The sequence below is a fragment of the Hyla sarda genome, chromosome 3 (genome assembly GCF_029499605.1).
Source record: "Hyla sarda isolate aHylSar1 chromosome 3, aHylSar1.hap1, whole genome shotgun sequence".
NCBI classification, from domain to species: Eukaryota; Metazoa; Chordata; class Amphibia; order Anura; family Hylidae; genus Hyla; species Hyla sarda.
Window position 1 is genome coordinate 234,005,533 of NC_079191.1, and position 19,325 is coordinate 234,024,857.

Genomic DNA, 19,325 nt, shown 5'->3' on the forward strand with positions numbered 1-19,325 from the left:
AGACCGCCTCCATTGGTCAGAAAATGAAATAAACATACTTTGATGAATACAGATTATTAAAAGGCCAAAAGTGTACTCCCAAAAATACAGTAATAATGAGAAAGAAACATTTGTCTTTCACTAGATGTATCTTTTACCTACAGTGGAAAGACACCTGATTAGTGGAAAACCATGCAATCTGTCACAAGGCAGAACATTACCCTTTTTTAGGGCAGCCCTAACTGAGCCTAAAACTGTGACCATCAAGGTGAGCAGTGCCTCGGATACGGATAAAACACTATGCTCCACAGCTGCTACCGATACAGACTGAAGTTTCCAGAAATCCATTAAAGGGGTACTCCGCTGCCCTGCTTCCGGAGCTCCGCTCCCCAGCGCCCGGAAGTTTATTGTTCCGAATGCTGTGTGCAGGCTTCCGTGTTCAGGGCCGCCCCTCGTGACGTCATGCCCGCCCCCTCAACGAAAGTCTATGGGAAGGGCATGACGTCATGAGGGGCAGGCGCGACATCACGAGGGGCGGCCCAGAACACGGAAGCCCGCACACAGAGTTTGGAACAATAAACTTCCAGACGCTGGGGAGCGGAGCTCCGGGAGGAGGGCAGCGGTGTACCCCTTCAAGCATTAGTTTTATTACAAGATCTGTGGCATCGGAGCAAATGTCCTAGCTACCGGGAACTGAAAAAGTAGAAGAAGACAGAGCAGAGATTCCCCATTCCTGAAAGTACTCAGGTTACAAACAAAGTGATAGCAAGATATCTCATACTAACATATGATTTTGGAGTTCAACTTGAATTGAAAGCTATAGGATTAATGTAATACTTTCTCAGCTTTTTGTTAACTCGCTGGTTTCCATTTGCATAAAAGCAGCAATCCAATCACTGGGCAGTTACATGTATGTCACCATTAAATGCCATATTTCAGATATACCTTCCTAACTTGTTCCTGATCTTTATTCTCATTGTATTTTGCATACAAAATGCTAAGGAAGCTGATAAAATAGGATTATACTCGAAATAAAGCAAAATCTATAAAGAGAGAAGCTGAGGTGGAGAGGTAGTTACTGACACTTGCTTGCTCCACCTTCATAATAATATAATCACTAAATTGCTTCCTTCTACACAGATACTGAGACTAAAAATGAATAGAGGACAATGGAAATCTAAACACGATTGATGAAAACTTCACTCAAATAGAAGACTTGAATATGAGTGTTGTCCCAAACATGTCAGTCTCACATGTCTAGTTTCTATAAGTCAATGCAAAGGAGTAGTCTTGTATATTAGAAATGGCATGTGTCAGTGTACAAGTAAACAGTACACCCAAGTATTGTTTGTAATAAGGGTCACGGCAATACATCTGGCCTATAACCTCTTCATGACCCAGCAAATTTGTTTTTGTTTATGATTTCTTGCTCCTCACATTCTAAGAACCAACCTTTTTTATTTTTCCACTGACAAAGTTATATCAGGACTTACTGTTTGTGGAGCAAGTTGTACTTTTTAATGGTGCACTTTTTTTTTGTCATATTATGTATTATGGAGCCAAAAAAATATATATGTAAGGAAATATGGGAAAAAATATGCAATTGCGCAATTTTGTGGGGCAATAATTTTTTTCTTTTTTTGAGTTCACAATATGGTATATGCTATCTTTATTCTATTGGTCAGTATGATTCCATTGACTCTTGAGCATGACAAGTTGGACTTTAAAGTAAAAAGAAAAAAAAACGTGGTAAAGAAGAAGGAATTTGAATTGTTTAATTAAAATTTGAATTTTCCTTATTACCAGTGTGGTACTGTACATCCACTTGTAGACTACAGGCAAATTCTACTGTAATACAATAACACTTGCTGCTTTAATCATTACAACGTATTGCAGGCAACCAATGATATTTTGTCAGTGGGGCCAGGAATATACAGTGTCCAGACAAATAAGGAAAACCTATAGGACATTCATCTAGAGTTTTATAGGACGCATCTTCTATATACTATTTGGCATAGTCTACTTTACTGTTGTATGGAGTGATATAAGGCAATATTAATTTGATGCTGTTTTATATCACTTGGCTTGAAATATCAAAGTCCTTAACCCCTTAAGGACTCAGCCCATTTTGGTCTTAAGGACTCAGACAATTTAATTTTTACGTTTTCATTTTTTCCTCCTCGCCTTCTAAAAATCATAACTCTTTTATATTTTCATCCACAGACTAGTATGAGGGCTTGTTTTTTGCGCGACCAGTTGTCCTTTGTAATGACATAACTCATTATGCCATAAAATGTATGGCGCAACCAAAAAACACTATTTTTGTGGGGAAGTTAAAACGAAAAACGCAATTTTGCTAATTTTGGAAGGTTTTGTTTTCACGCCGTACAATTTATGGTAAAAATGACGTGTGTTCTTTATTCTGAGGGTCAATACGATTAAAATGATACCCATTATTATATACTTTTATATTATTGTTGCGCTTAAAAAAAATCACAAACTTTTTAACCAAATTAGTACGTTTATAATCCCTTTATTTTGATGACCTCTAACTTTTTTATTTTTCCGTATAAGTGGCGGTATGGGGGCTCATTTTTTGCGCCATGATCTGTACTTTTTTTTAATCCACATTTGCATATAAAAAACTTTTAATACATTTTTTATAATTTTTTTTAAATAAAGTGTATTAAAAAAGTAGGAATTTTGGACATTTTTTATTTTTTTTCGTTCACGCCGTTCACCGTACGGGATCATTAACATTTTATTTTAATAGTTCGGACATTTACGCACGCGGCGATACCAAATATGTCTATAAAAAATGTTTTTTACGCTTGGGGGAGGGGATTTTTCACTTTTTTTTACTTTTACTTTTACATTTTTTTTTTACACTTGAATAGTCCCCATAGGGGACTATTCATAGCAATACCATGATTGCTAATACTGATCTGTTCTATGTATAGGACATAGAACAGATCAGTATTATCGGTCATCTCCTGCTCTGGTCTGCTCGATCACAGACCAGAGCAGGAGACGCCGGGAGCCGCACGGAGGAAGGAGAGGGGACCTCTGTGCGGCGTTATGAATGATCGGATCCCCGCAGCAGCGCTGCAGGCGATCCGATCGTTCATTTAAATCGCGAACTGCCGCAGATGCCGGGATCTGTATTGATCCCGGCACCTGAAGGGTTAATGGCGGACGCCCGCGAGATCGCGGGCGTCGGCCATTGCCGGCAGGTCCCTGGCTGCGATTAGCAGCCGGGATCAGCCGCGCATGACACGGGCATCGCTCCGATGCCCGCGGTTATGCTTAGGACGTAAATGTACGTCCTGGTGCGTTAAGTACCACCTCACCAGGACGTACATTTACGTCCTGCGTCCTTAAGGGGTTAACTGGACTCAAAAAAGTAATGCAATATATCTACAAAGTATAAAAATGTTTAAGCAGATTAATTCTCTTGATAAATTATTATTGTAAATGCCCACTGAAAAACAATGTGTGGGAAAAAAAAGTTGTGTGACCATAAAGTACATGTTGAGTGCCAAGAAAAGAATGTACTGTGAAAGGAGGGGGTCTTCGTTTTAACCAAATTTAACTTAGGACTACTACATGCCTAGACTAAATGAAATGATACCACATAAGGCAAGGCATATCAGGGAGATTTCCACAAGTTCTACAAAGGATACCATAAACAATAACCACCTGTTAGAAAGGAAAGAACAATTCTGGAGGGGTTTACCTTCTCTCCAGCCCTCTAATTACATTGTTTACCAGGCCATTTAAAGGGAATGAAGGCTTACATTAGTAATCCTAGAAGGACATGCAACGTTCAATAAGTATATGACATACTAAAAGAAAAACATGGCCTACTAGAAAAAGGAACCGTATTGTAGAAGATCTCAATAAAATTCTGGTAACAATTTTTAGGTGTTTTACAATGTCTGCCTCATTTTGCCTCATTGTAGGTACAGACTGAAGAAAGACGCTGGGAGTACCTCACATTGCAGAAACAAACTGCTTATGTGAGTCAATGTAGTTATAGAGCAAAGTTATCTTCGTATCAAAACAATATTATACATTTTACTTATTTAGCGGCACTGTACTGTAGTCTGCAACTGGGAAAGCAACTAACCAATAAAGTGGCAAAAAGCTAAATTAATAAGCAAACAATAAGACAGACATGTGACAAAATAGGTATAAGGTGGTGATTTTGACCAGGAGTCTGGACCTTTTTGTTGTCATGAGAATATGGTTTTAAGAGGTTGTTGTGGAACTACACTTATGTCCTTTCCACAGGATAGGAGAAATGTTTAACCCCTACAGGACCCATGACGTAACGGTACGTCCCGACACCCTGGGTCTTAAGGACCAAGGACGTACATTTACGTCATGGGCAGTTCTGGTCCCCGCCGTGCGGGGATCGGACCGGGATGCCTGCTGAAATCATTCAGCAGGCATCCCGTGCAAATGCCCAGGGGGGTCATTAGACCCCCCCATGTCGGCGATCGCCGCAAATCGCATGTGAATTCACACATGCGATTTGCGGCTATTCCGGCGATGCGGGTCACGTGCGACCCGCTGACCCGGAGATACAAGGTGATCGGGGGTGTATGATACACCCCCTATCACCTACTGTATCTATGGGGAGGTGGCGATTTCGCCACCCCCCCAGGATCGCTGCTATTGGCTGGACGATCGTCCAGCCAATAGCAGCCGGCAGGGGAGGGGTTAACAGCATCTTCCCGCAGCTCCCGCCGCTGGCTGAGTTCAGTCAGCGGTCAGAGCTGCTGGAGGAAGACCGGTACCCCCCCTCTGCCAAGATCGGAGCCCCCAGAGAAGAAAAGAAGCCCCCCATAGATCAGGGAAAGCATACAGCCCAGGGAAAGGTAGGGTAAATAGTAAAAAATAAAGTTAAAAAAAGTTTTTAAAAAATCCCCCCCCCCTGACCCCCTAATAGGTCCCCAAGGGTCTTCTGCAGTTTTTCAGTGTGACCCGGGCCCTATTAGGGGTTCAGGGCGCCGCATTAGCGCCCCCCCATTTTTTTGGGGACTGCAGCATTTTTTCCCCCCCATATAACGGTGTGTGATTTCTAATCACACACCGTTATATATAGTATACACCAAGCACACACACAGTACATAACCCCCCCCCCCCACACACACACTACCCTCCCCCCCCCGCCACCGCCCCCCCCCCACCACCACCAAAAAAGGCGATGGCTCGCCGGGCATTTTCGGTAGCGGAGGCATACGCTTTTCTTGCCTCCGACTCCGAATCTGTCAGTGAGGACGATGAAGATCCAACATTTCTGTGTTCTTCATCGTCCTCCTCATCATCTAGTAGTGATGATGAGCCCCCTGCACGGCGGCGGAGACGCCGCCAGGCGAGGCCACGCACCCCCCATGATAGTGGCCCAGTGGCCGGCACTAGTGCGAGTGGTGATGCCGCTCGTACTAGGAGTCCGACCCCCCAGACAAGTTTACCGGAGCCCCCTTCCGGTGAACCTGTCTGGAGACCCCCAGAGGGTTATCAGCCACGGGTTCCGGAGTTTGTTGGCGACTCCAGAATCCGGATTGACAATTCTGGATTCACTGAAATTGACTATTTCAGTTATTTTTTCAGTGACAGTTTTGTCAATCACATGGTGGAGCAGACGAATCTGTACGCCAGGCAGTTCATCGCCCACCACCCTGATTCTTTTTTGGCCAGGTCCAATGAATGGTGCGCCATTGATGCAGCAGAAATGAGGACATTTTGGGGCCTCTTGCTGCATATGGGCCTGGTCAAAAAGCCAAGTGTCAGACAGTACTGGAGCGGGGACGTCCTCTACCAGACCCCGCTTTACAGTATGGTCATGGCACGGAGGCGGTTCGAGGCCATTTGGAAATGCCTGCATTATGCAGATAATGCGGCATGTCCACCCCGAGGTGATCCCGCCTATGACCGGCTTTACAAAGTGAGGCCGGTCATCGATCACTTAGGGGCCAAATTTTTGGAGGCCTATGTACCCCTCAGGGAGCTCTCGGTTGATGAGTCTCTTATCAGTTTTAAGGGGAGACTCATCTTCCGCCAGTATATTCCCTCGAAGCGGGCGCGGTATGGCGTGAAGCTCTATAAACTTTGTGAGAGTACCTCCGGGTACACTCTCAAGTTTAGAGTGTATGAGGGACGAGATTCCCGTATTGAACCCCCAGATTGTTCCCCCACTCTGGGTGTTAGCGGGAAAATCGTTTGGGAGCTTGTGCACCCATTGCTGGATACGGGTTACCACGTGTACGTGGACAACTTTTATACCAGCATCCCTCTCTTCACATCCCTTGCCGCCAGATCCACGTCCGCTTGTGGGACCGTGCGGAAAAACCAGAGAGGCCTCCCTCTAAATTTTGTTAAGACACCCATTCCCAAGGGTGAGTCCCGTGCCCTTGCCCATGAAAACCTGTTGCTGGTCAAGTATAAGGATAAGAGGGATGTCCTTATGCTGACCACTATTCATGGCAACGGCAGCTCACCTGTCCCTGTGCGAGGTACCACAACACCGGTCCTCAAGCCCGATTGTATTCTGGACTACAATCGGTATATGGGGGGAGTTGATCTTTCTGATCAAGTCCTCAAGCCATATAACGCCATGCGGAAAACACGGGTATGGTACAAGAAAGTTGCGGTCTACATGGTACAGGTTGCCATGTACAACTCTTTTGTACTGTCCCAGTACGCTGGCAACACAGGGACATTCCTTCAGTTCCAAGAAGAAGTCCTAAAGGTCCTGATCTTTGGCGACCGGGAAAGAGCAGGCCGGACTTCCCAAGGAACTGAAGTAATAGGTGCCAGGATCGTCCCAGGCCAACACTTTCCAGGTGAGGTCCCCCACACTGGAAAGAAGGGACGAGCCCAGAAAAGATGCAGAGTGTGTTACAAGAGGGGGATTCGGAAGGACACCACCACTCAGTGTGACACTTGCCCAGATAATCCGGGCCTCTGCATTAAGGATTGCTTCAGGGAGTATCACACTTCCATGGAGTTCTAAATTTTCCCTCTTCATTTCAATTTTCCACAATTTGACCCAAATGTACCAAGTCCAGAGTACATTCCAAGTTTTAACCCCATAAAACCACTAAATTGCCCAAAAAAATATTTAATCCAAAAAAAACTAAAACTGATAGGACCTCTGGGGGTATTTTTTATAAAAAATGGGTCATGGGTCACTGAGTCACTATCATCGGGGACTTTTTATGTTGCCTCAAATGCGCAGCGCTCTCTCCACCTGAGCGGGGTGCGCATTTGAGGCAACAAGTTAGGGACAGCCACACATATCACATTCCAGAATGATGATTCAGAGTATAGGGTTTGGGGCGGGCATATTTTTTTGTTTTGGCTGTGCTCTGGGTCATCATTCTGGGAACATAATCTGTTTTATAATTTTATGTCCCACTGTACCCCATTTTAGTTACTTAGTGTACCCCAGTTATTTACCCCATGTAATGCCCCTTGAGGGGGGGTCCCACTGTTCTGGCTCCATAGGAGAAAGCCAAAGCTCAAGGACCCTGACTGATCTCCGGCACCTCTGAGACCGGTGTGCACGCTGTTTACGCCCAGACTTGAGGTATGTACTTACTCCAAAGAAATGTATTTACACATTTACAATGACATTTTCTCCTTTTACCACTTGTAAAAATGAAAAATTTGGGGTAACCCCAGCATTTTAGTGTAAAAAAAAATCAAATTTTTCATTTTCACATCCCACTTCATTAATATTTATCAAACACCTGTGGGGTGTTAAGGCTCTCTGTACCCCTTGTTATGTTCCTTGAGGGGTGCAGTTTCCAAAATAGTATGCCATGTGTTTATTTTTTGCTGTCCTGGCACCATAGGGGCTTCCTAAATGCGACATGTCCCCCCCATTTCAGCAATATTTGCAAATGTGACTCCTTCTCTTCTGAGCATTGTAGCGCTCATGTAGTGCATTTGACGTCCACTTATGGGGTACTTCCATACTCAGAAGAGATGGGGTTATAAATTTTGGGGTGTATTTTCTGCTATTAACCCTTACAAAAATGTGAAATTTGGGGGGAAACACACATTTTAGTGAAATTTTTTAATTTTTTTTTACATATGCAAAAGTCATGAAACCCCTGTGGGGCATTAAGGCTCACTTTATTCCTTGTTACGTTCCTCAAGGGGTCTAGTTTCCAAAATGGTATGCCATGTGTTTTTTTTTTGCTGTTCTGGCACCATAGGGGCTCCCTAAATGCGACATGCCCCCCGAGCAAAATTTGCTCTCAAAAAGCCAAATATGACTCCTTCTCTTCTGAGCATTATAGTTCTCCCATAGTGCACTTCAGGTCAACTTATGGGGTACCTCCATACTCAGAAGAGATGGGGTTACAAATTTTGGGGGGTATTTTCTGCTATTAACCCTTGCAAAAATGTGAAATTTGGGGGGAAACACTCATTTTAGTGAAAAAAATATATATTTTTTTTACATATGCAAAAGTCGTGAAACCCCAGTGGGGCATTAAGGCTCACTTTATTCCTTGTTACGTTCCTCAAGGGGTCTAGTTTCCAAAATGGTATGCCATGTGCTTTTTTTTGCTGTTCTGGCACCATAGGGGCTCCCTAAATGCGACATGCCCCCCGAGCAAAATTTGCTCTCAAAAAGCCAAATATGACTCCTTCTCTTCTGAGCATTATAGTTCTCCCATAGTGCACTTCAGGTCAACTTATGGGGTATCTCCATACTCAGAAGAGATGGGGTTACAAATTTTGGGGGGTATTTTCTGCTATTAACCCTTGCAAAAATGTGAAATTTGGGGAGAAACACACATTTTAGTGAAAAAAATATATATTTTTTTTACATATGCAAAAGTCGTGAAAACCCAGTGGGGCATTAAGGCTCACTTTATTCCTTGTTACGTTCCTCAAGGGGTCTAGTTTCCAAAATGGTATGCCATGTGTTTTTTTTTGCTGTTCTGGCACCATAGCGGCTCCCTAAATGCGACATGCCCCCCGAGCAAAATTTGCTCTCAAAAAGCCAAATATGACTCCTTCTCTTCTGAGCATTATAGTTCTCCCATAGTGCACTTCAGGTCAACTTATGGGGTACCTCCATACTCAGAAGAGATGGGGTTACAAATTTTGGGGGGTATTTTCTGCTATTAACCCTTGCAAAAATGTGAAATTTGGGGGGAAACACACATTTTAGTGAAAAAAATATATATTTTTTTTACATATGCAAAAGTCGTGAAACCCCAGTGGGGCATTAAGGCTCACTTTATTCCTTGTTACGTTCCTCAAGGGGTCTAGTTTCCAAAATGGTATGCCATGTGCTTTTTTTTGCTGTTCTGGCACCATAGGGGCTCCCTAAATGCGACATGCCCCCCGAGCAAAATTTGCTCTCAAAAAGCCAAATATGACTCCTTCTCTTCTGAGCATTATAGTTCTCCCATAGTGCACTTCAGGTCAACTTATGGGGTACCTCCATACTCAGAAGAGATGGGGTTACAAATTTTGGGGGGTATTTTCTGCTATTAACCCTTGCAAAAATGTGAAATTTGGGGAGAAACACACATTTTAGTGAAAAAAAAATATATTTTTTTTACATATGCAAAAGTCGTGAAAACCCAGTGGGGCATTAAGGCTCACTTTATTCCTTGTTACGTTCCTCAAGGGGTCTAGTTTCCAAAATGGTATGCCATGTGTTTTTTTTTTTGCTGTTCTGGCACCATAGGGGCTCCCTAAATGCGACATGCCCCCCGAGCAAAATTTGCTCTCAAAAAGCCAAATATGACTCCTTCTCTTCTGAGCATTGTAGTTCGCCCATAGTGCACTTCAGGTAAACTTATGGGGTACCTCCATACTCAGAAGAGATGGGGTTACAAATTTTGGGGGGTATTTTCTGCTATTAACCCTTGCAAAAATGTGAAATTTGGGGAGAAACACACATTTTAGTGAAAAAAATATATATTTTTTTTACATATGCAAAAGTCGTGAAACCCCAGTGGGGTAATAAGGCTCACTTTATTCCTTGTTACATTCCTCAAGGGGTCTAGTTTCCAAAATGGTATGCCATGTGTTTTTTTTTTGCTGTTCTGGCACCATAGGGGCTCCCTAAATGCGACATGCCCCCCAAAAACCATTTCAGAAAAACATACTCTCCAAAATCCCCTTGTCGCTCCTTCGCTTCTGAGCCCTCTACTGCGCCCGCTGAACACTTTACATAGACATATGAGGTATGTGCTTACTCGGGAGAAATTGGGCTACAAAGATAAGTATAAATTTTCTCCTTTTACCCCTTGTAAAAATTAAAAAATTGGGTCTACAAGAACATGCGAGTGTAAAAAATGAAGATTGTGAATTTTCTCCTTCACTTTGCTGCTATTCCTGTGAAACACCTAAAGGGTTAAAACGCTGACTGAATGTCATTTTGAATACTTTGGGGGGTGCAGTTTTCGTAATGGGGTAATTTGTGGGGTATTTCTAATATGAAGACCCTTCAAATCCACTTCAAATCTAAACTGGTCCCTGAAAAATAGTGAGTTTTAAAATTTTGTGAAAAATTGGAAAATTGCTGCTGAACTTTGAAGCCCTCTGGTGTCTTCCAAAAGTAAAAACACGCCAATTTTATGATGCAAACATAAAATAGACATATTGGAAATGTGAATAAAAATTTTTTTTATTTGGAATATCCATTTACCTTACAAGCAGAGAGCTTCAAAGTTAGAAAAATACAAAATTTTCAATTTTTTCATCAAATTTGGGGATTTTTCACCAAGAAAGGATGCAAGTTACCATAAAATTTTACCACTAAGTTAAAGTAGAATATGTCATGAAAAAACAATCTCGGAATCAGATTGATAACTAAAAGCATTCCAGAGTTATTAATGTTTAAAGTGACAGTGATCAGATGTGCAAAAAACGCTCTGGTCCTGAGGTGTAAAATGGCCTGGTCCTTAAGGGGTTAATCGCGGGAGGTCCAACCGATCTCTGGAATGGGGGACGGCTAATAACCATTCCATGGAGCAGAGTGCCCCCCTAACACTCGAAGAAGTGCGCAAATGACTTTCTGCTCAACCAATAATGAGGGTTCCATCTCAGTCAGTGACTGGCTGAGCGGGATGTCACTTCTGTACAACCTCGAGGGTGGGGCCACTCTGCTTTGTGGACAGGTGAGTAGCTGGGCTGTCTGATCACAGGGTGGTCAGACCCCCTGTGATCAGACATTTATCCCGTATCCTGTTGATAGGGGATAAGTGTAGTTTTGACAACCCCTTTAATGTGGCATGTATGGCTCCTAAATTAGATTCTCTGACAAAGCACTTCTACAGAACCATAACTGCCAATGATAGTAGTGTCAAAGTGCTTTAGGTCTATGGGTCTGTAAGTAACAAAATAAGACAGGACCTTAACAGGCACAGTTTAAGAGGGGTTGACTTACTTTGGTACTATTTACACATTCCAGTGTTAAACTCATTTTTCATAGAAATTGTTAAATTCATTAATAAAGTTAAGCCTGAAAACTACTAAGTCACATTCTTTAATCTTAGTAAATCCACTAAACAAACATACTACAGCAAAGAACAGAAACAGTGAATGAACAGGAGGGTCACGGATATGATCTGACAGTTGAGACAGGATCCAGATCTCTCTGCCACAAGGAAATGCAAACAGCCCATTCAATAAGGGAAGGTCTTATGTGGCATTGCAATTGTGAACATGGTGGAAGTACATTCAGGGGAACATGCTGCAATATTATAAAAAATATATAATATCAACCAGAAGGATTTACAATTGTTTCTGCTACCATATGAAAGATATTGTGAAAATACAAAAGACAGTGATCATGACTCTTACACTAAAAAGTATACACACATGAACAACATGTGTGAGCGCTGGAAACTGCAATGTTTCAGTGGAAGATAAAAATACTAAATGTTTTGAAGGCATTTGTTTCAGATCAAATGATTCTAAGGATTTTGGTTAGAGGGCATGGATGACAGGGTTCCTGACAGATAGAAAGCATCACTAAATCCAGGCTTCTGACCTGGCATCCCTTTCATTTATTCATTTTATAGATTTAACACTAAATGCCCAATGCACCCTACGGGAAAGATATCACAGAAAATGAAAAACTTTTATGATGTGACTGCAATTTTATACAATGAGTCACTTACTACATAGTTATGTACATCAGCAAAATTGTTATGGTAATATAGGCAGTATGAAGAACATCTAGCTGCAAAGAGACAAGAACAGCGAGGAATACACAATGCATTTGGAACCAATCAGTAGATTTTAGCATATATAACACTCGGCAATGCGTTATATCTACTAAAATCATTATCCCCACCATCCCCGGGGGATGTTAGTGCCCCCAGGGATGGTGAAAATTAAGTTATAAAGTCCCCCCCAGCCGCCCAGCAAGTAGTCCCCTGGGCGGGGACTTACACTTACCAGCTCCTTTAGCTGCGGCCCCACCCTGACGGCTTAAACGAGGGCTTGTGTCATCGCTCTCTAAGCAGACGGAGCAGAGCAGTGACGCGAGCCATCATTCAAACCGCCCAGGGGACTACTTGCCGGGCAGTCGGGGGGACTTTACAGCTTAATATCTTCACATCCCTGGGGGGCACAAACGTCCCCCAGGGATGTGAGGATAATGATTTTAGCATATATAACACGTTGTCAAGCGTTATATATGCTAAAATATGCTGAGTGGTTCCCTTTAGCCCCTTAGGGACTTTTTTGCAATTCTGACCACTGTCACTTTATGCATTAATAACTCTGAGATGCTTTTACCTTTTATTCGGATTCTGAGACAGTTTTTACATAACACATTCTACTTTAACCTAGCGGTAAATTTTCGTCGTTACTTGCATCCTTTCTTGGTGAAAAATCACAAAATTTCATGAAAATTTAGAATTTTCTGCATTTTTCTAACTTTTAACTCCTTATGGACTGAGCCCTTTTTTGCAATTCTGACCACTGTCACTTTAAGCATTAATAACTCTGGGATGCTTTTACCGATTATTCTGATTCCGAGATTGTTTTTTCGTGACATATTCTACTTTAACACAGTGATAAATTTTCGTCGGTATTTGCATCCTTTCTTGGTGAAAAATCCCCAAATTTCATGAAAATTTTGCATTTTTCTAACTTTGAAACTTTCTGCTTGTAAGGAAAATAGATATTCCAAATTATATATTGATTCACATATACAATATGTCTACTTTATGTTTGCATCATAAAGTTGACATGTGTTTACTTTTGGAAGACACCAGAGGGCTTCAAAGTTATGCAGCAATTTTCCAATTTTTCACAACATTTTTCAAAATCTGAATTTTTCAGGGACCAGTTTAGTTTTGAAGTGGATTTGAGGGGGGTCTTCATATTACAAATACCCCATAAATGACTCCATTATAAAAACTGCACCCCCCCCCCCCCCCCCAAAGTATTCAAAATAACATTCAGAAAGTGTGTTAACCCTTTAGGTGTTTCACAGGAATAGCAGCAAGGTAAAGGAGAAAATTCTAAATCTTCATTTTTTACACTCGCATGTTCTTGTAGACCCAGTTTTTGAAATTTTACAAGGGGTAAAAGGAGAAAAAGCCCCCCAAAATTTGTAACCCAATCTCTCTTGAGTAAGGAAATACCTCATATGTGTATGTCAAGTGCTCTGTGGGTGCACTAGAGGACTCAGAAGGGAAGGAGAGACATTGGGATTTTGCAGAGTGAGTTTTTCTGAAATTGCTTTTTTTTTTGGGGGGGGGGGGGGGGGGGGGGGGAGCATGTCCCATTTAAAAAGCCCCTATGGTGCCAGAACAGCAAAAAAATTAAAAATAAAAAGACATGGCATACCATTTTGGAAACTACACCACTCAGGGAACGTAACAAGGGGTTCGCTGAGCCTTAACACCACACAGGTGTTTGACGACTTTGCGTGGAAGTTGGATGTGAAAATGGAAAATTAGAATTTTAACACAATAATTATGGTGTTACCCCAAATTTTCCATTTTCACATGGCGTATTAGGAAAAACTAGACCCCAAAATTTGAAGCCCAATTTCTCCCGATTAAGAAAACGCCCCATATTTGGACGTTAAGTGCTGTGCTGGCACACTACAGGTCTCAGAACAGAAGGAGCGCTATTGGACTTTTGGAGTAAAAAGTTTGTTGGATTTGAAGTCGGGGGCCATGTGCGTTTACAAACCCCCATTGTGAAAGAACAACAGAAACCCCCCACGTGACAAATTTAGAAACTACACCCCTCAAGGAACGTAACAAGGGTTATAGTGAGTACTTACACCTCAAATGTTTTTGAACAGTGGGCCGTAAAAGTAATTTTTTTTATTTTTAACAATGAATTGCTGGTATTAACCAAATTAAGGAAATACCCCATATATGGCGGTAAAGCACTATGCGGGTGCAAAACAGGGCTTAGGAGTGAGACAGCACCGATGAGATTTGAGGTCTAAAGTGGTGATTTTGCAGTGAAATGGCAGAGTTTCTGACATTAAATCTACAACCCCAGCAAGTGACCACAATTTTGAAACTACACCCTTTAAGGAAGGTAACAAGGTGTACAATGAGTAATTATACCTCACAGGTTTTCTGAACAGTGGGCCGTAAATTGAAAAATTAGATTTTTTTCTACACTAAAATGCTGGGGTTACCCAATTTTTGACATTTTCACAAGGGATAATGGGAGAAATTGGGTTACAATTTTGGAGGGCTTTTTCTCCTGACTATGGAAATACATCCACATATGGGGTAATGTGTTGGGCGGGTGCACTACAAGGCTCAGAAGTCAGAGGTTTGTTTGCATTTGAGGCCTATGGCATATCAGTAGCTGACAGTTACATACATTCAGAGGTAAATACAAAAATGAAACACCCATATGTGACACCATTACTAAGGTATAGGAGTAAAGAGAACATTTTGAACGCACGGGTGTTTCCTAAATTATTTTTCCAGGAATTGCAATTTTAAACCTATGCTCTGTTTCATCTTACTGGAAAGAACCAACATGTGATTCCGAATTGTCGCCTAGAAATACGACAGAGCTCATGAACTCTTCGCATATGAGGCCGATGTTTCTTACAGACCTGACAGTTACATACATTCAGAAGAAAATACAAGAAAGGAACACCCACATGTGAGCCTATTACAAACAGAACACCCCCAAGGTAAGGTGTATAGGGGAAGTGGACATTCGGAACAGACGGGTGTTCCCTAAATTTGTTTTCCAGGAATGGATGAAGTGTAGTTTGGGGAAAATGAAAATTGCAATATTAATACTGATATGCCAATTATTTTCCCAGAATGATGACCCAGAGTATAGCCAAAAGTAAAAATTATGCCCGCCCCAAACCCTATGCTCTGAAATCATCATTCTGGGAATGTGAGGTGTGTGGCCATCCCAATTCTGTTACCTCAAATCCGCTCAGGTGGAGAGAGAGTGCTGCGCATTTTAGGCAACTTGCAAACCCCAAATGATGTTGACTGTGTCCCATGACCCATTTTTTGGGGAAAAAAAAAAAAAGATATTATCAGGGGTATTAGGAAAGCGGTTTTGTTTTTTTTGTTTAGGTTTAACATTTTGAAGACAATGTACTCTGGACTGGTACATTGGAGTCGAATTTTGGGGAATTAAAATGAGGGAAAATGAATATAAATTTAGTGCTCCACGGAAGTGTGATACTCCCTGAAGCAATTTTTAATGCAGAGGCCCAGATGATCGGGGCGTGCAAGTGTTCCACTGAATGGTGGTGTCCTTCCGAACCCCCCTCCTTCCTGTGACACACACTGCATTTTTTTTTTTGGGGGGGGGGGGGTCTTCCTTTCTTTCCAGTGTGAGGGACCTCACCTGGAAAGTGTTTGCTTGGGACAATTCGGTCACCAAAGATGAGGGCCTTTAGAACTACCTCTTGAAACTGCAGGAATGTCCCTGTGTTGCCAGCGTACTGGGACAGTACTAAAGAGTTGTACATGGCAATCTGTACCATATAGAGCGCAACTTTTTTGTACCATGCCTGTGTTTTCTGCATAGCATTATATGGCTTGAGGATTTGATCAGAGAGATCAACTCCCACCATATACTGATTGTAGCCCAGAATACAATCAGGCTTGAGGACCGGTCCCTCGCACAGGGACAGGGGTGCTGCCGTTCCCATGAATTGTGGTGAGCATAAGGACATCCGTCTTGTCCTTATACCTGACCAGCAACAGGTTTTCATGGGAAAAGGTACAGGGCTCACCTGGGGGATAGGAGTATGCAGGGGATGGGAAGGAAGGCCTCCGATTCTTCCGGACTGTCCCACAAGCTAGCGTGGATCTGGCGGCGAGGGATGTGAAGAAAGGGATACTAGTGTAAAAGTTATCCACGTAAAGGTGGTAACCCTTATCTAGCAATGGGTGCAAAATGCCCCAAACGATTTTCCCGCTAACACCCAGAGTGGGGGGACATTCTGGGGGTTCAATACGGGAATCTCGTCCCTCATATACCATAAACTTGCAAGAGTACTCTGAAGTTTATACACCTTCATGCCATACCGTGCACGCTTGGATGGGACGTATTGTCGGAAGCTGAGTCTCCCCTTAAAGCTGATGAGAGAATCATCAATAGAGATCTCCCTTCCAGGGACATAGGCCTCCAGTCATACGTGGGTTCAATTCTGGGGGGGACTTGCCTCATAACCAGCATAATGCAAACCTTTCCGAATGGCCTCGAACCGGGGACGTGCCATGGCCATATTGTAGAGCGGGGTCTGGCAAAAGACGTTCCCACTCCAGTACTGCCTGACCTTTGGTTTTTAACTAGGCCCATATGAAGCACGAGGCCCCAAAAAGTCCTCATTTCGGCTGCATCGACTGGGAACCAGCCGCCGGCCCTAGCTAAAAAGGAGCACAGGTTTGCGGCAATGAACTGTTGGGTGTACAAATTTGTCTGCTCAACCATCATATTGACAAAATCGTCACTGACATAACTAAAATAGTCCATTTCAGTGAACCCGATGATGTCAATCTTGATATCTGAGTCGCCAACAAACTCAGAAATCACGGGTTCATGGTCCACTGGCTCATTCCAGACAAGTTCTCAGGTACGGGGCACCAGTGAACTTGGCTGGGGGGCTTGACTAGTATGAGCGCCAGGGTTACTCATACTAGCATGGGGCACAGGGTCAGGAGCAGAGGAGATTTACAGCCTCGCATGGCGGCGACTCCTCCACATTGGTGGCTCATCATCAGAAGATGATGAGGAGGATGCAGAAGAAATGGTGGGGTCTTCCTCGTCCTCTGTGGCGATTTCAGTTACAGAGGCAAGTATGGCATATGCCTCCTCCACTGAAAACGCCCTGTGTTCCATTTCCCTACTCTAATGGAGGCGGGGGTATGTTTGTATGTGTGGGGAAAACTTTATTGGTTTATGTGCTGCGTGTAGTGTGTGCTTTTACTTCCTGCCCTACCCTAACCAACCACTTAATATAAAATAAATAAAATAAAACTAAAAGGTAAAAAAACAAAAAACACTGCCACCTGCTATGACAGTATGGATGCTGATTGGTGGTGTATATTACACTTCTGATCATCCTCCTTATGCGGGTCAAGGGGTCCAATGACCCGAAATTGCCACAGATTTACTGGCGGTCGTCGATATGGGAGGTCTGCAAGGGCCCCCCTCGGCACTGTGCTGGGATTCCTGCTGAATGATTTCAGCAGGCATCCCGGTTTGATCCCCGCCCGGTGAGTGGCAGGGAATGGAATCGCTGCAAATCGCTGGTCCGATATAGGGGGCTTCAGGACCCACCGTGGCGATGTGCCAAAATGATTTCAGCACGCATCCCCGTCCGGTCCACGCCTGGCGAGAGGCGGGGACCGAAATTCCCACGGGCGTACATGTACGCCCTTGGTCCTTAAGGATCGGGATGCAGGGTGTACATGAATGCCCTGCATCCTCAAGTGGTTAAATGGAACCCCTTTAGGGAATCTCCTTAGGGAAATATGGTCAAACAAGTTTTTGAGACCCACACAGATAGCATATACATTTGGGCAATAAATTGAACAGAGTCACAACTAGACTACATTTAGCAGATTTAGGTCCATGGGTCTGTCAGCACATTGACATCCATTTTTCTAATGGACAGACCGGCACAGACCTAAAAACGTGATCTGAACACAGCCTAAGATGAAAGCCAAAACTGTGAAACAATGCAACTTAAGTGGCCAATAAATCTAAACAGCAAGGTGGCTCAGTGGTGAGGACTGTTGCCTTGCAGAGTTGGGGTTCAAATCCCACTAAGGACAACATCTGGAACAAGTCTGTTTGTTCTTCCTGTGTTTGCGTAGGTTTCCTCAGGGTCTCAAACACTCCAAAAACAAACTGATAGGTGAATTTAGAATGTGAGCCCCAAAGGGGACAGGGAACCAATTTGAGTATATAGAGCTGCAGAATCTGTGTGTGCTAGCTATCTAAATCATTTTTATTTATTTAGTTATCATCAACAACACATTACACCATCACAAAAGGTATAGTCTCATCAATCAATAACATTAGGCAAGTTTGGGCAACAGAATGTTTTTTCTATTTTGTTAAAAAAGTGTTTTGTTTTTGTTTTAAAAAATCTCACTTCTACAACACTCACTAGGGAAACGCAGGCTCAGCCAATCTCCAGCGATTTGGCTGTAGGGAATTTGCTGCCACTTGTTTTGTTAAGACAGGACAACAGAATGAGAAAATCAGAACAAAAGCCCAGTAAGTGATGGAACAGAAGAAGGGGATAGAGCAGGTAAGGGTTGCCTTTTTGTTTTTTGCAGCTGCCTTGAAAAAAAAAAAAAAACTCTCTGACAATCTCTAGGTTAGGAAAGGTATAATAAGTGAGAAATAGAATCCCAAAGTTCTTCATGAACCAGGCAGTGTCCTTATTCTTAGCATAAAAAGCTGTACACTGACGTTCTTGTCCACAACTGTGCACCAGTTCGGACCATGTTTTTCTTCTGCAAACCATATATCATTCTTTTTCCTCAAGCAAGAAAAAAATGTAATTTCAAAGAGAAATGAACTTTTATTAATAAATGAAGAAATTAAGTATACAGCATTACCCTGGCCTCATAAAACCGAAGACATAACTATCTACAGTACAGACATATGGTTGCTTTTATCATCACAGCTACAGGGCAGGTCTTTGCTGATGGAATGAAGAAGGGGAGCACCATTAACCCCTTCAGCTGCTTATCTTAAGATCCAACTGTATGCCGGAGAGCAGAGATGCCAAGAATGGGAGGGAGAACCAAGAAGCGTGTCAGACATCTTGGGTGCCAAGCCATCAAATAAAGACAAAGCCTTTGACAATTATAATGATT

At 42.8% G+C, this 19,325-nt stretch overlaps 1 protein-coding gene across 4 annotated transcripts in view; it reads right to left on the minus strand.

Annotated features, from left to right (window-relative positions):
* ATG5 (autophagy related 5) overlaps window positions 1-19,325 on the minus strand; it is a 175,418-nt gene that overhangs the window by 23,044 nt on the left and 133,049 nt on the right. The gene's annotated exons all lie outside the window — the stretch shown is intronic.